Source organism: Aquarana catesbeiana, linkage group LG07 (assembly GCF_042186555.1).
Source record: "Aquarana catesbeiana isolate 2022-GZ linkage group LG07, ASM4218655v1, whole genome shotgun sequence".
NCBI classification, from domain to species: Eukaryota; Metazoa; Chordata; class Amphibia; order Anura; family Ranidae; genus Aquarana; species Aquarana catesbeiana.
The window spans coordinates 190670981-190691836 of record NC_133330.1 but is presented as its reverse complement, the minus strand read 5'-3'; the positions used below and the strand labels follow the sequence as shown (position 1 = coordinate 190691836).

At 42.2% G+C, this 20856-nt stretch overlaps 1 protein-coding gene across 7 annotated transcripts in view; it reads right to left on the bottom strand.

Moving 5' to 3' along the window:
• Positions 1-20856, bottom strand: part of LOC141103387 (complement factor H-related protein 1-like) — a 553742-nt gene that overhangs the window by 510900 nt on the left and 21986 nt on the right. The window lies entirely within an intron of this gene.

Here is a 20856-nt window from a genome sequence, read left to right as displayed (position 1 = left end):
AAATTGTGCGCTAATTGTTCGGCGAACAGCCGATGTTCGAGTCGAACATGAGTTTGACTCGAACTCGAATCTCATCCCTATAGATAAGCACCTGAATGACCGCAACATACAGGGATATACAATGCAATACTGACACATAATCACACGTAGGTTGGACTTGATGGACTTGTGTCTTTTTTCAACCTCGCCTACTATAGACAGGTATCTGCTCCCCCCTGAAAGGTGCAAAATGTGACACAATAGTTTTGTTTGATATTGAAGATCTGTATTTTTGGGTAATGTCACCCACTTTGTGAGTGGACAGTGGTTCGTAAACTGTTATTTGGTGGCGTGTCCAGACATGCAACAGGGAGGACGTGTGGGTGCTGTGCTCCACACAGGCAACAAGAATCTATTGCCATCCCTAACCCATTCCACCTCGGCGAAACCCCATCCTATTAAAAAAAGTGACTGGACCCCCTCTACTACAGCTCCTGCGGGGTCTTGATTGAATTTGGCCACATTTGTCTGCTTTGGGCCTGCAGCCTGTCCCGCGCCATGGATGCCCGCCGCCATATTGGGGCCTACAGTCCGTCCTGCGGATCGGAGGACAAACAAGAGCTCTGCATGGGCTCTTCGGCCGGGTGCCACCGGCAGATGTGAAGTGATCAAGCAGCGGAGGAGAGTCGGTTGGGAACCCCTTCTTTTACCTCCGGTTCCCCGCGGCATGACGCCATCTTGCAACCTGCCGATTAGGCTTCTCCTGTCTTACGGTTGCAGTGAGTAGCAAGGCGATCGCCTATTCCTCCCTCCACTGACACCCCTAGCATAGGGTGACCAGACATCCCCAGGTCCATGTTGCCGGGTGCTCTGGCTGGCTGCAGACGGGACTCGGAGGTGGCGTTGAAGGTGGAGCCTCCATGTTACCTGCTGCTCTCTTGAGAACTGTGCGGAGATTGCGCTGGGATACTATATTGTACATTGTTTGAGGTACTGTGTATGTCAGGAATTCAACAAAGGGTTCTCACCCCCCCCAATATACTATCCATACAGTTCTCACCCCCCCATACACCATACACCCATACAGCCCTCACCCCCCTCCCCCATACACCCATACATCCCTCACCCCCCCTCCATACACCATCCATATATACACTCTGCACCCCTCTCCTACACGTACAACCCACCACCATACACTTCGCACCCCTCTCCTACACATACCACCCACCGATATACACTCCGCACCCCTGTCCTACACGTACCACCCACCGCCATACACTCCGCACCCCTGTCCTACACGTACCACCCACCGCCATACACTCCGCATCCCTTTCCTACACGTAGCACCCAGCCAGGGCTTCTGTTAGAAATCACAGAGCCCCATACAGCCTACCTGCCAGGGCCCCCTACTTCCTGGCCAAAAGCGACTGAGGACATAGATTTATCAGTCCCTTTCTTTGCAGCCTCAGCAGCAAAGATTAATGAATAGCAAATGCTCTGAGGCTTCCTGCTCGTTCACAAACTGAAGCATAGTAAACACAGGATAAAGATTGGACACAGAAGTGATTGGTACCGATCGCTCACTGTGTTCATTCAGGAAAGGAAGGGGCCAGTAAATTACATATGTACCGACTCAATTTACTGCTCTCTATCCTGAAACATTTACCTTTGTGCCCACAGAAGCTGCTGGTGGGATAGGAGAGGAGGGAAGCTGGAAGTACTGTGGGGGGCGGGGAAAGAGGCAAACGGGGGGCCTGGACAGCAGATGTAAGGGGTGTATGTGCTATGACCAATCCCACTGCAGTGCAGCCGAAGGGAGAACGAGGAAGAGTAGCTGGCAGTGCTGCAGGGGAAGGTAGAAGAGGATTGGTGGCTGCAATAAGACAGTACAGCCGGGGCTCCTGTCAGCAGGTGCCTGGGCCCCCCTTGTGAACTGATAGTGCCTGGGCCCAGTACAGGAGGGCTGGCTGCACTGCCTTATCAGCGGCCCTGCACCCACCGCCATACACTCTGCACTCCTTTCCTGCATGTACCACCCATTGCCAAACACTCCGCAAACCCTCTCCCTGCACATACTACCCACCTCCATACACTCCACACTCCTCTTCTGCACATACTACTACAAATAGAATTTGAGGAAAATATGCTTACAATTTGCCGAAAAAAAAAATGTCCCCGGATTTTATTTTAAAAATCTGGTCACCTTACCCTAGCAGTGACTGTACACTAACATACCACCAGGGTCCCGAATCCTGTGCCCTATAGTGACGCTCTGGGCCTGCAAGGAGCGGAACTCACCCCGCCGGCTACCGCTGTCAGGAAAGTCCACGGCTTCAGCCTAGTCTTGGAGGCCAGCAGCCATCTTGGTACTCCAAGTACTCCCTTGGTCAATCTACTCGAATCCTCTGATTGCACAGCTCCCGCTCCTCCAGGCTTTGTGCTAGCTGGATCTCTTAGCCCTCTCTCACAATTTTTAAGGTGGTCACCTCCACAACTGCCTAAAAAAAAAAAATGTATGAATAACAGCCGTGACATGGAATATGCATGGCACTGAACAGATGTGAGTGAAAAGTACCCCGACTAGTTATCGGCCTTACAGCTCCAGTTATGCCCGCCAAGATGCCTAAACCCCGCTCCACACTTGGTAAACGATCCGGGAAGCGATCGGTACCCCATCCAATTTCCGCAGGCTCCATCCAGCAATATTTAGCTAACACACGTGGTGACCAGGCTAGAACCTCAAGACCGAGCGTCTCTCCCTCCTCTCACGCTGCTTCCGTGAGAGAGAGTTCTCCAGCCTCCTCATACTGCTCGGATCTTATGGATGATCCCGGATCCCCCGCTGGGTCCGAAATGACAACGCTGATGACGGGACTTAAAAAAGAACTTGCAGGTATGTTCCACAGCTTGGAAAAATCCATTAAGAAAGAAATCACTGCTGTGAGAGCGGACATGTCACACATTCTGGTCAGAGTAGAGGAAACGGAACAGCGGCAGGACTCACATGCATTAGCCATAAAGGAGCTGCAGGAGACTGTTACCCAGCTGGCATTTGCTCATCGTGCCTCTCTATATAAACTCGAAGATCTCGAGAACCGTAACCGTAGAAATAATATACGTGTCAGAGGGCTGCCTGAAGCAACCAGAGATAATGACCTTGAACCATCAATCTGAGGTATTTTTAATACTATACTGGGTAATCCTGTCACTGATTCATTGCGCTTTGACCGTGTGCATCGAGCTCTACGACCCCGCAATGCTAACTCAGACCAGCCCCGAGACGTCATATGTCGCTTGCACTACTTTGAGGATAAAAACGCCATCATGGCAAAAATGCGGAACACACCTAACATAGACTTTGATGGGGCGGTCATCAATTTATTCCCAGACCTCTCAAAGGAAACACTAGACTGCCGTAGAGCCCTGAAGCCACTCCTTGAACACCTGCGTTCAGATGGGCTTACGTACAGGTGGGACTTCCCCGCCTGACTGATTGCCACAAAAAATGGCCGCTCCTGCACACTACGGTTCCCAGAGGAACTCTCAACCTTTTTACAAGATCTCAATCTCCCGCCCATGGAGCTCCCAGGCTGGCAGGAGCCAATCCCCAAATTCTCGAGCCCAGTGGATCCACTATGGTGAAAAACTCCTTCAAAGAAAAGGCGTACTTCAATCCCAGGATCTGCACAAAAACATGGCTGAGTTGTGCTTTTCTTTATCTAAGCCCACCCTACCAATGTAGAGCCCAATCTTTCACTGTCTGAAATGACAAAGTCAGGTTTCTGCTATATTCTTCCATCTGTACTTGACTAAACGTAGTTGAAGCTAACCTGTCATTAGATTGGGTACTGTTTTGTTTCCTTTTTTTTTTCTTTACCATGCCAGTTTGGTTTAATTGTTTACTGCTTAGCAGGATTTATACGGTTTAAGGTGTTCTTGTTCACATAACCTTCTTATTTTACTGGAGCTACTCTCCTATAGTTATATGTTTTTTCTTATTTACAGGCCGAGTGCTGTCGGGGTGTACTGCTCTCGCTCACCCTTCCCTACAGCGTATCCCCCCCTCCTTCTGGGGTTAGTGAATGCGAGCTGCCTACAAGGTGATTTATTCAATCTCTTCTCAGAGATCTGGATGGCTGCTCGCTCTCTTTTCCCACCGGGACCACTGCAGATTTCTGCGTGTTCTACATGTGTTTCCCACAAGTTTGTTAATACATGAGTATGTACTCTGTATACGTTCATTCTTCTCTCTTTTTCTTCTTTTCCCTCTCCAAACTGTTCCAATTCCTTTCCCCCTTCTCCCCCCCCCCCCCCGGTTGGCATGCATGGAAGTGTAAGCTAAAGGGTCTCACTCTGCTGTAACAATGGCTACGATAACAATTACATCATACAACATTAGGGGTCTCAATGTCGCCGCAAAACGGCATCAAGTATTGCGTGAACTAAAGCAAGCCGCATGCTCCATTGCTTTTCTCCAAGAAATGCATTTAACCCACACAACACCTGTCAAATTGACCTCACCCCACTTTCCACAGTGGTACTACAGCTTATCGGACACCAATAAAGCTAAGGGAGTTGCCATTGGGTTTAGTGGAAGTGTATCCTTTCGTTTATCTGATATGCAGGCGGATGATCATGGTCGTTTTCTCTTCCTTAGGGGCTTCATAGGCAACACCCAATGTACTTTTGCAAACCTTTATTGTCCAAATCAAAATCAGTTTTCTTTTTACACAAACCCTAACTAAATTATCACATTTTGTTAAGGGTCTTACTATCCTCGCAGGGGACATTAACATGCCTCTAGACCCAACAATAGACACGTCCCAGGGCCGCTCTAATATTTCATTTAAACGCTTGAAATTTGTAAAAAAAGAGGCTCTTAGACCTTCAATTAATAGATGTTTGGCGCCTACTCCATCCCAAGGAGAAGGATTATTCACACTTCTCCACACACCAGTCATACTCCAGAATAGACAATATATTCTTAGATCACTTTCATCTCCCTCTCTTACAGTCCACTCACATGGGCATTGCGTCCATTTCGGATCACACACCTGTATCAATGTGCTTGACCATGCCCACTTTAACACGTCGCACTAATAACTGGAAACTTAATGACTCTCTTCTCTCTAATGAAACTGAGGTTTCCATGTTGACCTCCTGTCTGACACAATACTTTAACCACTTGCTTACTGGGCACTTAAATCCCCCTCCTGCCCAGACCAATTTTCAGCTTTCAGCGCTGACGCACTTTGAATGACAATTGCGTGGTTATACAACACTGTACCCAAATTAAATTTTTATAATTTTTTTTCCCACAAATAGAGCTTTCTTTTGGTGGTATTTAATCACAGCTGGGATTTTTATTTTTTGCTAAACAAACAAAAAAAGATGGAAAATTTTGAAAAAAAAAATCATGTTTCATAGTTTGTTATAAAATTTTGCAAACAGGTAATTTTTCTCCTTCATTGATATGCGCTGATGAGGCGGCACTGGTGGTCACTGATAGGCTGCACTGATGGGCACGGATAGCCACAGTTAAGGCGGCACTGATAGCCACAGTTAAGGCGGCACTGATAGGCACAGTTAAGGCGGCACTGATAGGTACAGTTAAGGCGGCACTGATAGGCACAGATAAGGCGACACTGATGGGGACAGATAAGGCGGTACTCATGGGCACAGATAAGGCGGCACTGATGGCCACTGATGGGCGCTGATGGATGGCACTGATGGGTGGCACGGATAGATGGCACTGATGGGCACTAATAGGTACCACTGATGGGGGGCACTGATGGGCGGCACTGATGGGGGGCACTGATGGGTGGCACTGATGGGCACTGGTAGGTGACATTGATGGGCACTGATAGGTGGCACTGATGTGCAGCACTGTTGTTGTGGCACTGATTGTGGGCGCTGATGGGTGGCACTGTGGGCGCTGATGGGTGGCACTGTGGGCACTGGTGGGTGGCACTATGGGCACTGGTGGGTGGCACTGTGGGCACTGATGGGTGACGCTGGTGGGCACTGGTAGGCGGCACTGCTGCCTATTGCTAGGTGTCACTGGCAGGGGGCACAGATGATCGCCGTGATCGGGACTGATGTCCCTCTCACGGCTGCCAGTGATCTGCTTTTTTTTTCCTCCTCACGCTGTCAGCGCGAGGAGAAAAAATAGCCGATTACCGGCTCTGTTTACATCACATGATCAGCTGTCATTGGCTGATAGCTGATCATGTGGTAAGGGGTCGGGACCGACCCCTTACTCCGATCTGTGATCAGGCGAGTCTCAGACTCGCTGATCACTGAGTGCGCCGTGCGCACCCTGCAGGGGGCGCGCAGGCCGCTTGTGCATGGGACGACGTCAATAGACGTCATCCCAGCAATGTAGGTCCGCACTGTTGCCGTCATTCGGCAATAGTGCAGATCTGAAGAGGTTAAAGAAAATAAACCTCTCCGTCCATTGTGTGGGAAGCTCATAAGGCCACTATCAGAGGTCGTTTCATTGAACTTGGTGCAAGGAAAAAAAGGGAGCATGGTCACCAAATTAAACAGGTTCTACAACAAATAGCTGACCTTGACAAGCAACACAAACTCTCTTTACATATCGAGCACCTCAAATCCCTCACACTTAAGCGAGAGGAATTAAAGACCCTTCTTAATCTAGACACTAAGAGGAAATATTAGCGCTTATCACAGAAATTTTACAAGTGGGGGAATAAACCAAGCAAACAACTTGCTAGATCCCTGAAACAGTCAAAGTAATTTATTCCTAAAATCAAACTTTCAACGGGAGAGCTTGCTCATGCAACTCCAGACATTGCTAAAGTCTTTAGAGAATTCTACGCGGATCTCTACAATGTCAAAAATGGATTATCCTCTCTATCTCAGAAAGAGAGATGAAGCCGCATGCTCTCCTACTTAAAATAAGCTAATCTACCTAGATTGCCTGGGTCGTCCTTAGGGAAAAGGAAGCAGACTTCTCGGTTGAGGAATTTCAGGTTGCTTTGAAATCTTCCCCTTCAGATAAAGCTCCTGGACCTGATGGGTTCACTATTTTATATTACAAAACATTTAGCGACATTCTACTCCCTCGTCTCACAGCTTATGCAAACTCAATTTCTCACTCTTCAGGCCTACATCCAGAATCCCTCTCAACTCACATCACTGTCATTCCCAAACCCAATAAGGACCCCACACTTGTAGTAGCTTCAGGCCGATTTCACTAATAAATACTGATATTAAACTATACGCCAAAGTAATGGCAAATCGCCTTCTCCCTCTACTACTACTTTAATGGTTCTCGGGAGATCAATCAGGTTTCATACCCAATAGAGAAGCTAAGGATAACTCCCTTTGGGCAATTTCCCTAATTCAATATTTACGAAGGTGTGCCCAGCCCACCCTACTCCTTTCCACCGACGCTGAAAAAGCTTTTGATAGGGTGTACTGGGACTATCTTAAGATGACCCTATGACATTTTGAATTGGAACCTAAGATGTATCATCGTATTTCATCCCTCTATTCCAATTCCACAGCACAAATTTGTATAAACGGGAAACTGAGCGACCCCTTCACCCTACAGAATGGTACCAGGCAGGGTTGTTCCCTATCCCCCCTCCTTTTTGCTATTACTTTAGAACCCTTCCTAGCCACAATTAGACATAACATTAATATACATGGCATACATGTAGGCAATAGAACCCAGAATAGTACGCAGCCTACGCTGATGATATACCATTCTTTATTCAGCAGCCACGTATCTCATTAAAAAGAAAATAGAATGTGGATGTGGCGCTGTTCTGGTGATATGGCAAGATGTTGTGATAATGTGATTGTATGCTGTTATCGTCTCTGGTGAGTGAATGAGGGTGAAGAATATTAAGTAATTAAATTCCTAAAAAAACTATGCCCAAAAAAATGATTGTACTTGAAAATATGAGGTAATATATCTTTTTCAAGATACGTGGTACTAATATATGCTCATATTAAAATATGCATATAAATCAAAGTGTGCATTACTAAAGTGCATGAGTAAAAAAGTGCTGAAGTGAAAAAAATGGGGGAGGGAAGAGGGGAGGGGGGGGGTTGGGTATGGAAAAGGGAAAGGGGGAATGGGAATGGAGGGGAAGGGGAAAACCAGTAAAGTAACTTGTGCTCAGAACAACAAGTGTTGGTTAGAGAATATTGTTTTAAATAGTCTTATTATATGCACAAATGATGCTGTGCTTAGAAAAATTAATCCTCTTGGAAAAAACAACATTGTTCAAAATAATCTTCTTATTCCAGTGTTCCTTTGTGACAGTGCTGTTTATTCGTGCTACTACTGTGCTCCTACTGTGCATACACTCACCGGATGCTGTCCCCCCTGCTGGGGTATTGTGCAGTCACAGTTTTTGTCACTGTGTAGCAATTCCTGGCAATTCCAGATCGAGTTTTTTAGCATGAAAAAGAAGGGGTGCCCATAGCGTAAAAACGTTTAAAAATTTTATTCCAAAAAATAAACAGAATGGTACTCATATTATGAAAATTCAAGAAAAGCATGAAACAATTGAGTTTTGAACCGTCAAAAGATCCTATACACGTTTGTTTGGAGATGACGCAAGACTTTGTTTCAGGCCACGCCCTACGCGTTTCGTCATTGGACGTCTACACTTGCTACACCTCCTACCCTTATATAGTGTGCGGTATTCATACTGCGCTTGCGCACTTGGTTTAGCGGTGGCCATTTTGCCTGTGATTACTACAGACCGGAGTCTGTGTCCAATCCCTCTCTATTGCGGTTACACAAGTTCATTTCCCCTTAATGTGGTCTGGGCTTGTGTTCGGATTAGTGACACCATGAGTTTGTTGCTGATATCCGGGTTGGTGACACCGCTAATTTGTTGCTTTAATCATATAGTGGTACATTTATTCGCTAAAGGCAGATCTGAATGAAATCCCGCATCTCATAACCAGGATCTGTTATTTTGACGGTTTATACAACAAAATATAAAAATAAGGATAAAAATTTAAATTTAAACTTTAAAACACATTTAGCTAAAAACATATCGAATTAATTAAATTAACTAAAATCACTTTAGATACAATACAAGACCTTGATTATTAAATGAATTGTTATGATTGAGATATAATTATATCTAAGCTATAGAGAGTGTAAATATCTAAATTACTTTTTATGGGAAACTAGTACTGCAATTGGGAGGTTTTTCTTAAACTATAGGGATTTTCTATCAGGGAGAAAAGGGAGATATTACTTGAAATGTTGTTAGGTAATGAAAATTTTATTTTGATAAAAAATGAGATAAAAAGGTTATTTTGCTTAATTATAAGAGGTATTACATAAATATTATAAAGTGATAAGAAATAGAAAAGTTATTTTGCCTAATTTAGGTATAATAAAATCAGCCAATATTGGTACTTTCCTTTCAAATTCAAAAATTGGCAGAGGTTCATGCTGGAGTTAGATCCTCAGATATTATGCGGGCAATACCCAACTATTTATTTTTATGTATTGGTGAGGTTATCAAAAAGGTGGGTCGGATGTAATATATTGTTAAAACCATCAAAACCAGGTATTTATTTTTATGCGTTAATGAGATTATCGCAAGAGTGGGTCAGATGTAATATATTATTAAAACCATCAGACACACTCCTGATGTCATATAACACATCATTGTTCACGTTCCAGTTAAAATAATCTATGGAATTTATTGATGGTACTGGAGTTTGTGTGGATTATATAGGATATTTAGAAAAGAAAGATTATAAAATTGAAGAATAAAAAATATGGGTTTAGAACTAAAACCATATGTGGGCACCAGTGAGATGTGCTATATTTCATTAATTGGGTCGAATATGATGTATTCGTAAACCCTCAAAAATGAATGTTAATAACAGCATTATCTGTCATCAACCTTATAATATGCTAAATCGTTATATGGAGTAAAGGCATACTTCCTAATACATAAATTAAAATCAAAATTACACATTAGGAACAGATAATGGATCATGGTGGAGGTAGTAAACCCCCATTGTAACAGTTGAATATGATGTATTTATAGAGCCCATAAACATGTTATTCCCTATGTTTACTGTGTCTATTCCAACTATATTACTAGAAACTGTTATGTGGGTCGAATGTGATATATTCATAAGGCCCCCAAGAGATTATATCAGATCTTTGTTGAATGGATTGTTATTGTGGTGATATATAATGTTTGCCTAGCATACACTTGATGCTAAAAATTGGTAAGGAAGCACATCGATGTTCATTCCTGTTGGTTGAAGTGTATCTAACTGGAAAATCCACTTGGTTTCATTTTGCGAGATCCTAATTCTTTTGTTGTCACCTCTCCAGTGTCCCTTTATTTTGTCAATGGCATAAAAAAACATGCAGGTTGGATCTTTGTTATGGTGGTCTCTGAAGTGTCTCGAGACGCTGTGTTTATTGAATCCATTTTTTATGTTGGTAATATGTTCTCTAATTCTAACATGTAACGGTCTAGTTGTTCTTCCAACATATTGTTTATAGCACGGACATTCTAGTACATAGGTGACATGGGTGTTATTGCAAGTTATTAGTTCCCTGATGTTGTATTCCTTTCCATTGGATGTTGACCTAAATTTTGTTATTTTTTTATTGGTTTTCTTGCTGACCCTACATGGTAAACACTTCCCACATTTATAAAATCCTTTTCAATTTTTTGCTGTTTTGATCTGTTTTGGTGGATCAAGTGCGTTATGCACTAACTTATTTCTAAGAGATGGGGCCTTCCTATAAATGAAGATGGGTCTTTTCGGTAGTACAGAATTTAGAACTTTATCTGATTGCAAAATAGGCCAGTGTTTTTTTATTATACAAGAGAGTAACTAGCTCTCCTAGGTTCACAAGGGGGGGCCATGCCACATCCATAAAAATTTATTGACAAAAGAAAAGGGGTTCCCCTAGGTGGATTTTCCCATCACTTGCACAACAATTATATAAAGTGTAAGAGTAAAAACTCATATAAAGAATAAAACAATATTTTTATTTAAAGATTATCATGAATTAAAAACATTGTAAACATTGTAAACAACAAAAACATTGTTAGTAAACACAGTTCAGAAGAATTTATGGTTGTGTTCTACTGAATGGTGATATTTATAAGATGGGACTCTTTTCAAGCCCAACGCGTTTCGGGGTACATTATATTTCAGTCCTTCAGCTATGAGTAAGCGCTTGAATTAGAGTGTGAAACGCGTCAGCTTGTCTGTACCATCTGCCTGATTGTCCTGTACTTTTGATGATCCAAGTTTCACAATAAAGAAGATTTTTCAACTTTATCCGATGTGCGGCATCCAGATTTTCCGGTTTCAAACCTTGGTACCGTCGCATGCCGGCCTCCATTGTTGAGAAATACAATAAAGAATTTTACATGTTGGTAGACTCAGCATTTTTGAATAACACAATCAACAAATCCACCTGGTCATTCATAAGAAACAATTTCCCTAGGATCCCGACATTTTATACACTCCCAAAAGTACACAAGAGCCTGACAGATCCACCAGGCAGGCCAATTATTTCAGGCATTGGCTCAATCAGCGACAATGCAAGAAAACTAGTCGACGAATATCTAAGACCATTTGTAGTTGCACTAACATCATATGTAAGAGATACAAGCCACCTCCTACAAATCATGGACCACCTGTATGTACCAGACCAAGCTCTTCTAGTCACAATTGACATAGAAACGCTCTACAGTTCGATCCCACATGAACGCGGACTAGCAGCAATCAAACATATACTTCAACAGAATTCACAGCTAGACCCAACATACAATGAATTCATCGTCGCACTGCTCGAGTACATCCTCACCCACAATGTTTTCACCTTCAATGGCTCCCACTACCTCCAGGTGCAGGGGGTTGCGATGGGGACATGTTGTGCCCCATCGTGTGCCAACCTGTACCTGGGGGAGTGGGAGAAAACCTTTCTCTCCGATGATGGCCTTACCCAATATACCAACCACATTGTAGGTTGGTATCGCTACATAGACGACATTTTGGTCATCTGGGATAGCCCTTTGGATGTGCTCGAGCAGTGCTTATCAAGAATGAATAAAAATGATTTCAACTTGACATTTACAATGTCCTCCGATAAAAATCGGATTACATTTGTGGACATAGAAATTTATAAAGAGGAACAAGGCAAATTGTCTACTAAGCTATTTAGAAAAACCACTGCAGGAAACACCATACTGCATGCTATGAGTTTTCACCCCCAACCCCTCATTGATTCTATACCGTATTCACAATACCTTTGAATTAAACGGAATTGTACAGATAATGACACATTCTTAAAAGAAGCAGCAAACCTACGGGATAGACTGCTAGCACAAGGATATACACGCACATCCTTGAAAAAAATCTTTCAAAAAAGTAATGAATAAACCTAGAAATACGCTCTTCCAGACTCCCAGACATAAAGATACCAATTCACTCCGCATTATAACAACATATAACCAACAAAATCCAATGTCCAGAAACTCCCGCACGCGTATCGCTGATGAAGTCCCGAGGAGGACGATACGCGTGCGGGAGTTTCTGGACATCACTGCAGCCACCATCCAACCTACGTTACTCTTTGATGACATTTTATCTGTATCCCAGCACTAGGGCTTAGTGCTGTGCTTGTGAGTACCTTAATTTTAATAAATGATATTTGTTTTAGCCACGCAGTGTGCACTATGTATTTTCATTTCTATTACATGTGATATGACCTGCAATTTTTGAGTGCCATCTCCATTACCGTGGGACCATCTTCCCAGACAAGTCTTCATCTCCTTCCACTAAGTGTGGTAAATGCTGTTTTGACCTATCTGTTAATTCAGGGGTCCCTATGCTGAGGTGAGCGGTTTGGTTGGCCGGTGGTGGTGTCACGGACATGTAACACTGCATGGGATATCTTGAGCACCCTTACCATCACAGAGGAGATCTTTTTTCTCATATTTATATTTGATTCTATTCTAAAGGGACATTACTTGGACTTTTAGTTTTAGCGCTGCACTGCTTTGCTTTATCATACGTTTTCTGAGGTTTTATATGTTTACCTTCAGTGTACAGCAGCTTGTTTTATTTTGTGTTAGTTGTTTTTTGCGCTGACTGTATTCTTTTAACACAAATTAGAAAAATAGTTGAAAAATATTGGCACCTACTGACCCTCGATCCATCCCTAGGCCACCTAGTGCCAAATAAACCCCAGTTCACATTTAGGAGAGCGACATCTATTGGTGACAAAATAGTAAACAGCGAATTCAGAAATGAGTCAACAAAGGTACACTGCAAATACAAAGGAACATTTGCATGTGGCTCCTGTCGCTATTGTGCATATATGCTTACACAAAAGAACCCCATCCTTCCAAATTCTATCCGAGACATTTCGCTAACTGTAGAACCACTGAAGTGGTCTATCTACTCCAGTGCAACTGCGGCTGCTTTTATATAGGGAAAACAAAACTAGAATTTTGGAAAAGAGCATACAGGCACATTGTGTCCATGCAAACATCTGTTCTCGACCTCCCCCTGGGTCGTCATGTCTCCTTAGTACATGGGGGCAAATTCCCCAGAATTAAGTTTTTAATTCTGGATCGGGTGCACCCGAGCCCCAGGGGGGGCGACTGGAACAAAACCTTGCTCCAGAGAGAACTGAAATGGATTTATTCATTAAAGGCTACCTCGCCCCCAGGCCTCAACGAGGCTGTATGCTTTAAACCATTCCTCGAAGGTTTCAACTCCGGTGGAATGGAGAAATAAAATACTGACTTACCCTACTATAAGATCCCCCACATCTAGCAGTAATGTAAAAGAAGCAACACATGGTATTTATTTGCATTTGTCTCTGACTTGTAATCATACTGTTACATCATGCAATAATATTTATCTGTCATTTACGTTCTAAACTCTTGAGATGCCTGATCTAATACACATATGACCTCTGCATTAATAAGCTGCTCTTAATCTACTGGGGCAGACTACACCCCTATATAATATTCATGATTATTGTCAGTGTAAAATTTTACTACACTTGACTAAAATTTGTTAATTCCCCTTTGGGGCTCGAGTACACCCGATCTGGGGTTGTTACTCCTCTTCACTTCCCCACCCCAGATAATCATTAATTACTTTTTTCCAATATATATCTGAGTGACCGCATAACTTTTTTTTTTTTTTTTAAAGTTGGATGTGGGGATTTATGTGTATTTACTCAGGCAAATTAACAGTAACACTGTGGCAACATCTCTAGCTTGTTAAATTTTCTATGAATGTTTGTCAGACTGTGCTGCGTTAGCTAACCAACATGAACTATCTGTTTTTTATTGTCATCCTTTATACAAAATGTTAATTAAGAACTGTTATTCGTTCTGTACTTATTTAAATCACCAAGTGGATATTTGTCAAACATCAATATTAGTATGGCTTTTGATATAATTTGATGATACTAACAGATGTAATTGCAGATGCAAAATGTAAAATACCATAGATTACACTGACAAACAATATTGGAATGCATCAGTAACAAACCTCTGCGATGTATGTTATCCCATAGCCCTTAAGAAAATATCTAATGAACCAGTCCTCTGCCCATTCTCAAACCAACCAAACATATGTGAGTATACAATGACCCTTGCTATGTTGAAATCCCCGCTGTTCTCTGCTTACTCTGCAATAGACTATTTGTATTGTTAACACTGCTGATCATTCAATGCTGCAGCATCTACTTATAAACCTGTAAAACCTGGCTTCAGCGGTTACCCGGCACGGAAAGCCGCCCAGAGCTCCAATCTGGGCGGCGTCACAGGAGGTTACTAGGGCGACCCAACATCCATGCCCACCACCTCCATATTGCCACTCCGGCGTACATGCGCAGTCCGCTGGTGAGGCATTCCGTGCCAGTGGGATGGGTGTGCGTGACGCCGCCCCAACGTAACTGCGCTCGCGCATGCGCAGTAAGGGCGGCGCCGCGCATCCCCATCTCAGGGAGCAATACCGAGGCTCTCCAGCTGATGAGTTCCATTATTCAGCATGCGCAGTAAGGGCGGCGCCGCGCATCCCCATCTCAGGGAGCAATACCGAGGCTCTCCAGCTGATGAGTTCCATTATTCAGCTGAGCGCAATGATTGCGCCAGCTGATTGGAATTCATCCTATATATAGACCAGTTCCACTCATTCCCAGCTCAGGCATCGTGTTTGCCGGATGCTGGAATGTGTGGCTGGCTAACTCTAAATATCTCCTAACTACAGGTACCTATTTATCTCCTTTTTTTGAAACCTTGTACCTTATGATCTTCTAAATCCATGATCACTTATACAAACTATGCTTTTTGCTCCTTGTCATTTTTTGTTGCTTCTTCAATCCAAACAATACCTATGCCTGCAGGTGTGATATAGGCACATCTTACTAGTATAACATTGGAGTCACCCTGACAGGATGCGCAGGACTCTCCATCTACACCCCTCACTATCATATAATACTATATATATACTTTTTTGCTTTTAAGTTCAACACATGATAGTATTATATTGTCACCCCCATGGTGTTGAAATGATCTATATTAATTAACATCATAGAAGCTTGCACTATTTGATTTACATAACTTCTAAAAAACTTTTTTATGGACACTCATTTATAGTGAGATAATAAAATCGTCCACCAGAGTCTTACCACTCTACTCAATTTCATTAAGATTACTAACACCTAATAGGAATTTATTCTATTTTATTCATACGAATTATTTTTATTTTACTCATAGGATTGCTTCCTCTTTGCTCCAGTATACCGCTGTGGTCGGCACGCATCCAGGAGGGGTGGGGTAGGTGAAATGCTATATACCCCTATGTGGGGAACTACTGTACACTGGTAGAGTACCCAAAGAGCAGTATTTTGCACATGTAAACCATATCCAACTGTCATTCCACTCCCAAGCATCTTTTACCTCTCCTTATGGTTTTTATTATTTGCTCCAAAGAAAGCAACGTTAACACAACAGGTAGGTGATCAATGGATCATTTAACCTATAAATGGATACCCACATATATATTTGTATGGTAACTTAAGAAGGACTGAAATATAATGTACCCCGAAACGCGTTGGGCTTGAAAAGAGTCCCATCTTATAAATATCACCATTCAGTAGAACACAACCATAAATTCTTCTGAACTGTGTTTACTAACAATGTTTTCGTTGTTTACAATGTTTACAATGTTTTTAATTCATGATAATCTTTAAATAAAAATATTGTTTTATTCTTTATATGAGTTTGTACTCTTACACTTTATATAATTGTTGTGCAAGTGTCGGGAAAATCCACCTAGGGGAACCCCTTTTCTTTTGTCAATAAGTGTTTTTTTATTAGGGATTCTATAGTTTTGTATTGTCTATTATATCCTGTTAAAAAAGCCATGTCCAGATTCTTATTTTTTCTTTTCTATGATAGTCCCGTTTGCCTTCTATTAGTATTTTCCTATCCATACTCTTCACTTTTTCTTTTAGTATTGTTAAGTCTTTCCTATTGTACCCTTTCTCCATGAACCTGTTAATTATGATATCTGCTTGTTGCTCATACTCCTTTCTATTGCTGCAATTTCTATGTATTCTCATGAGTTGTCCCTTTGGAATATTCCCATACCATTGTGGATGATGGCAGCTGCTGGTTGGAATATAGCCTTTCCTATCCGTATTCTAGTATTTAGATATCCATTATTTTTGTAAGTCTGTAAATCAAGGTCATCTATGCGTTGTTTACTCCAGTTTCCCGAAAACGTAAGCCCATAGATATTATGATTTATTTCATCAAAGAAAGATTGTAGCTCCTCTTCTGTGCCGCCCCACACTATAACGATGTTTTCTATATATCGACGGTGCATCTTTAAATTTATTCTGTTTGTACTATAAATTTGTTCTTCCTCCCACCTATTAAGAAACAAATTGGCTACACTGGGAGCATACTTAGCCCCCATGGCTACTCCCTTTACTTGGGTGTAGAAATCTCCTTTATGCCAAAAATAATTATGGCTCATGGACAATTCTAGTCCATCTAATATGTACTTGATTTGCTCACCTTTCAGATCAGTTTGTAGATGTAATGCCCATTCAGCACTACTTAGGCCATCTTTTTGTATAATATTCGTGTAGAAAGAGTTTGCGTCAATAGTTACAAGGATGTCCTCTTCGTGTATTTGAAAATTCCTCAACTCCGCAATCAACTGCCTGCTATCCTTCAGGTAGGATTTTCCCTCCGCCACTAATGGTTGTAAATAACCATCTAGATATGCTCCTATTCTGGAGAACAGTGAATCTATGCCACTTATTATGGATCTTCCGGGGGGATTCGATTGGTTTTTGTGAATTTTGGGAACATAGTAGATGACTGGAGTTTTTGCTGCTTCAGGGACTAGGTGCTTTGCTTCCTTTTTGGTTAGATTTCCTCTTTTTTCTCCCCTTTTGGATAAATAATTTCAATTTTTTCTCATAGTCGACTTTTGGGTTACCCTTTAATTTCTTATATGTGTTTGGTGTTTTCAGTAGTTTCTCCATTTCTAATTCGTAATCCCTCTTGTTTAATATAACTAGGCCTCCACCCTTGTCAGCCGGCCGGATGACTATATCCTTTTTTTTCTCTATTTCCTTGATGGTATTCCAAATATTAGTTTTTATTTTGTTTGGTTTCATTTTTCTTAGATCTTGTTCCACCATCTTTTTGAAAACTGTGAGGCTTTTGTTTTGTTGCATTTTGGGGTTGAATGTGGAGTTATTTCTTAGATTTGAATGTTTAAAGGAGGAAGTGTGTTTCTCTGTTTGTTCCCTATGTTTATCAGTCATTATAAAGAATTTTTTGATGTTTAATTTTCTTACGAATTTTTGGAGGTCTATGTATGCTTCAAAAGGGTCCAGATTTTTATCTGGGGCGTATTTGAGGCCCAAGTCAAGCACTTTCATTTCTTCTTCATTGAAGATTGCTTCACTTAGATTAAAAATGCCCTCGCCTAGTATTCTCTTCTTCTTTTTCTTGATCCCTCCTCTCTTCCCTCTTGCTCGTTTCCTCTTACCCATCTCTGTGGTCTGTATGTTTGGTCTGTTCTCTCCTCCCATTGTGTTTTTTCTTGTATTCTGTTCCTCGGTCTTGTGTCTATGTCTCTGGTTGCCCTTGGATTCCACCCTTGTCGGGGGTCTCCATTGTTTCGGTTCCTGATGGGGAAGCTGAAGGGTTTCCATCCCCTTTGTGGTCTGTGGGGGCCGTTGTCTCCCCTGAATGGTGGTGACCTCTTCCTGAATGGCGGGGGTCTTCCTCTGTATTCTCTGGGGAAAAAAACCCTCCTATACTGCGGATCTTCATAGGGGTGTATTGATGTTCATATCTTAGTGGGGAATACCTATTCCTATATCTCGGAGTTCTTGGTGTAATCGGAACATTATTAAGTTGTATTGTATTTTCGTATCTTTCCTGCTGTCTGTAATTTCTACGCTCAGGGCTTACTCCTTCCCTTCTAATCCTAGGAGTTGGTGTCTTTTCAGGTAAATCTCTTGGTGTTCTGATTGGAGCGGGTCTTGTTTCCTGCCACATTGTTGTTTCTCTCCCCCCCCCCCCCTCTCCCCTCCCCCATTTTTTTCACTTCAGCACTTTTTTACTTATGCACTTTAGTAATGCAAAATTTGATTTATATGCATATTTTAATATGAGCATATATTAGAATCACGTATCTTGAAAAAGATATATTACCTCATATTTTCATGTACAATCATTTTTTTGGGATCAGTTTTTTAGAAAGTTAATTACTTAAAGTGGGAGTCCGGCGACCAATCTTTTTTTTTTTTTTTAGGTCATTGAGACACTTTGCTAACCCCAAAAAAGCCCACAAGCATTGATTTCCTGGATGCGGTGAATGCTGTGCATTCACAACTTGTTCACATGCATGATCATTGTTTCCGCACTGAATCTTGGGAAGCCTGACATTAAGCTCCCAGGAGACAGTGAAAGGCAATAAACACGCCTACTCCCAAGGGAGGAGAGACGGGAAGTGCCACAATAAAGTACAATATAAAAGTAATTACAGCGATAAAAAATGTTTTCGTGCGGCATTTGAGCATCTATGCAATTAACTGAAGGGGGTAAGATTAAGTTAAAAATTTGAGTGGAACCCCGATTTAATATTCTTCACCCTCATTTACTCACCAGAGACGATAACAGCATACAATCACATTATCACAACATCTTGCCATATCACCAGAACAGCGCCACATCCACATTCTATTTCCTTTTTATCTCAGCACTTTCCACTCAGGTGGTGATTGCATATGTGGAGGCAGCAGTTCTGAACCACATTTTTACCTATTTCCATTGCGCGGATTTATAATCTTTTTACCTTTTCTCGTATCTCATTACCTAATTTAATGTCTGCATTCTCCACCTTTCAAACGATATCCAACTTCAAAATAAATCTCTGCAAATCCGAAATCTTAAACATTAATTTTCCCAGGACAGAGGCGATCACCCTGAAACCACTCTTTGGCAGATGGGAACCAAAACATATGAAATACTTGGGTATTTATCTCACTCCTAATCCCCATTCCCTTTTTAAACATAAGTATATCCCCCTACTAAACAGGATCAGGGAAGACCTATGGAAATGGACTGGCTTATCGCATTCCTGGTTAGGGAAAGTAAACATTATTAAAATGAATATACTGCCTCGGATCCTCTTTATTTTTCAAATGATCCCTCTGGGTGTGCCGGTGGGGTTCTTCACCATTTTGCAAACCATGATCTCCCGCTTTATTTGGAGGAACAGCCACCTCAGGATATCTAAAGAGCTATTATTTCGATCCAAATGCTCTGGGGGACTGACACTTCCAAATTTTAAGACTTACTATCATGCTGTTGTTTTGTCCAGATTAGCTGACTGGAAATATGCTATTAACTCGAAACTATGGGTACAACTTGAGCATTTTTTGAGTGGCATAGATCTCTCGGTAGCCCCTGGATACCCCGCTCTTGCAGGAACCTTGCCCGAACGACCTCAGCACTTACCACATCCTCACTGGATATATGGGATGCCCTACATAAGAAATTCTCCTGGGGGTATGACTCCCCTTTGATGCCTCTCCTTAACCATAAATATTTTTTACCAGGCTTATTGAACCCAGGTTTTAAATCCTGGGCTTCAGAAGAGCCTCTCCTACTACATCATGTTCTCTGTGGTAACGCACTTAAAACACTATCTGAGATCCTTGGCTCTAAACCCACCACGTTTCTGCATAAGTGGAGATTCCACCAACTACAACACTTCCTAAGTTCCTTTCCTCATCCGCTAAGAGGTCAACCAGATTTAAATAGCATAGAAGAAATATTCCATCCAAAGGACCCCCCTCTACATGGTATCTCATTATTCTATAAAGCTCTTATTGCTCTTCAAAACCCTGCCCATCCGCCCTTCTTGGCTAAATGGGAGATTGATTTGGATTCCCCTCTCACAAGCAATCAAAAAGATAAAGCCCTACAACTAGCTCACACCTCCTCCCTTGCTTCAAAAATGGCAGAAGTCAACTATAAATTACTCACCAGGTGGCACTACATCCCAGCCAAACTTCATCAAATGTTCCCCGCCAGTTCCCCATTGTGCTGGAGGAAATGTGGGAACAAAGCTACTCACGCACATGTCTGGTGGACTTGCCCACTCATTCGTCCCTTCTGGGCCGACAATCTCAATATGATATTACAGATCTCAGATGTCAATCTACCCAATGATCCATGGACTGGGGTGTGGCCGGGATGTGAGCCGGAGGAAGACGTGTGCCTTCAGAGCTCCATGCACATCTGTGTAATATCACAAATATCCTTCCTTTGT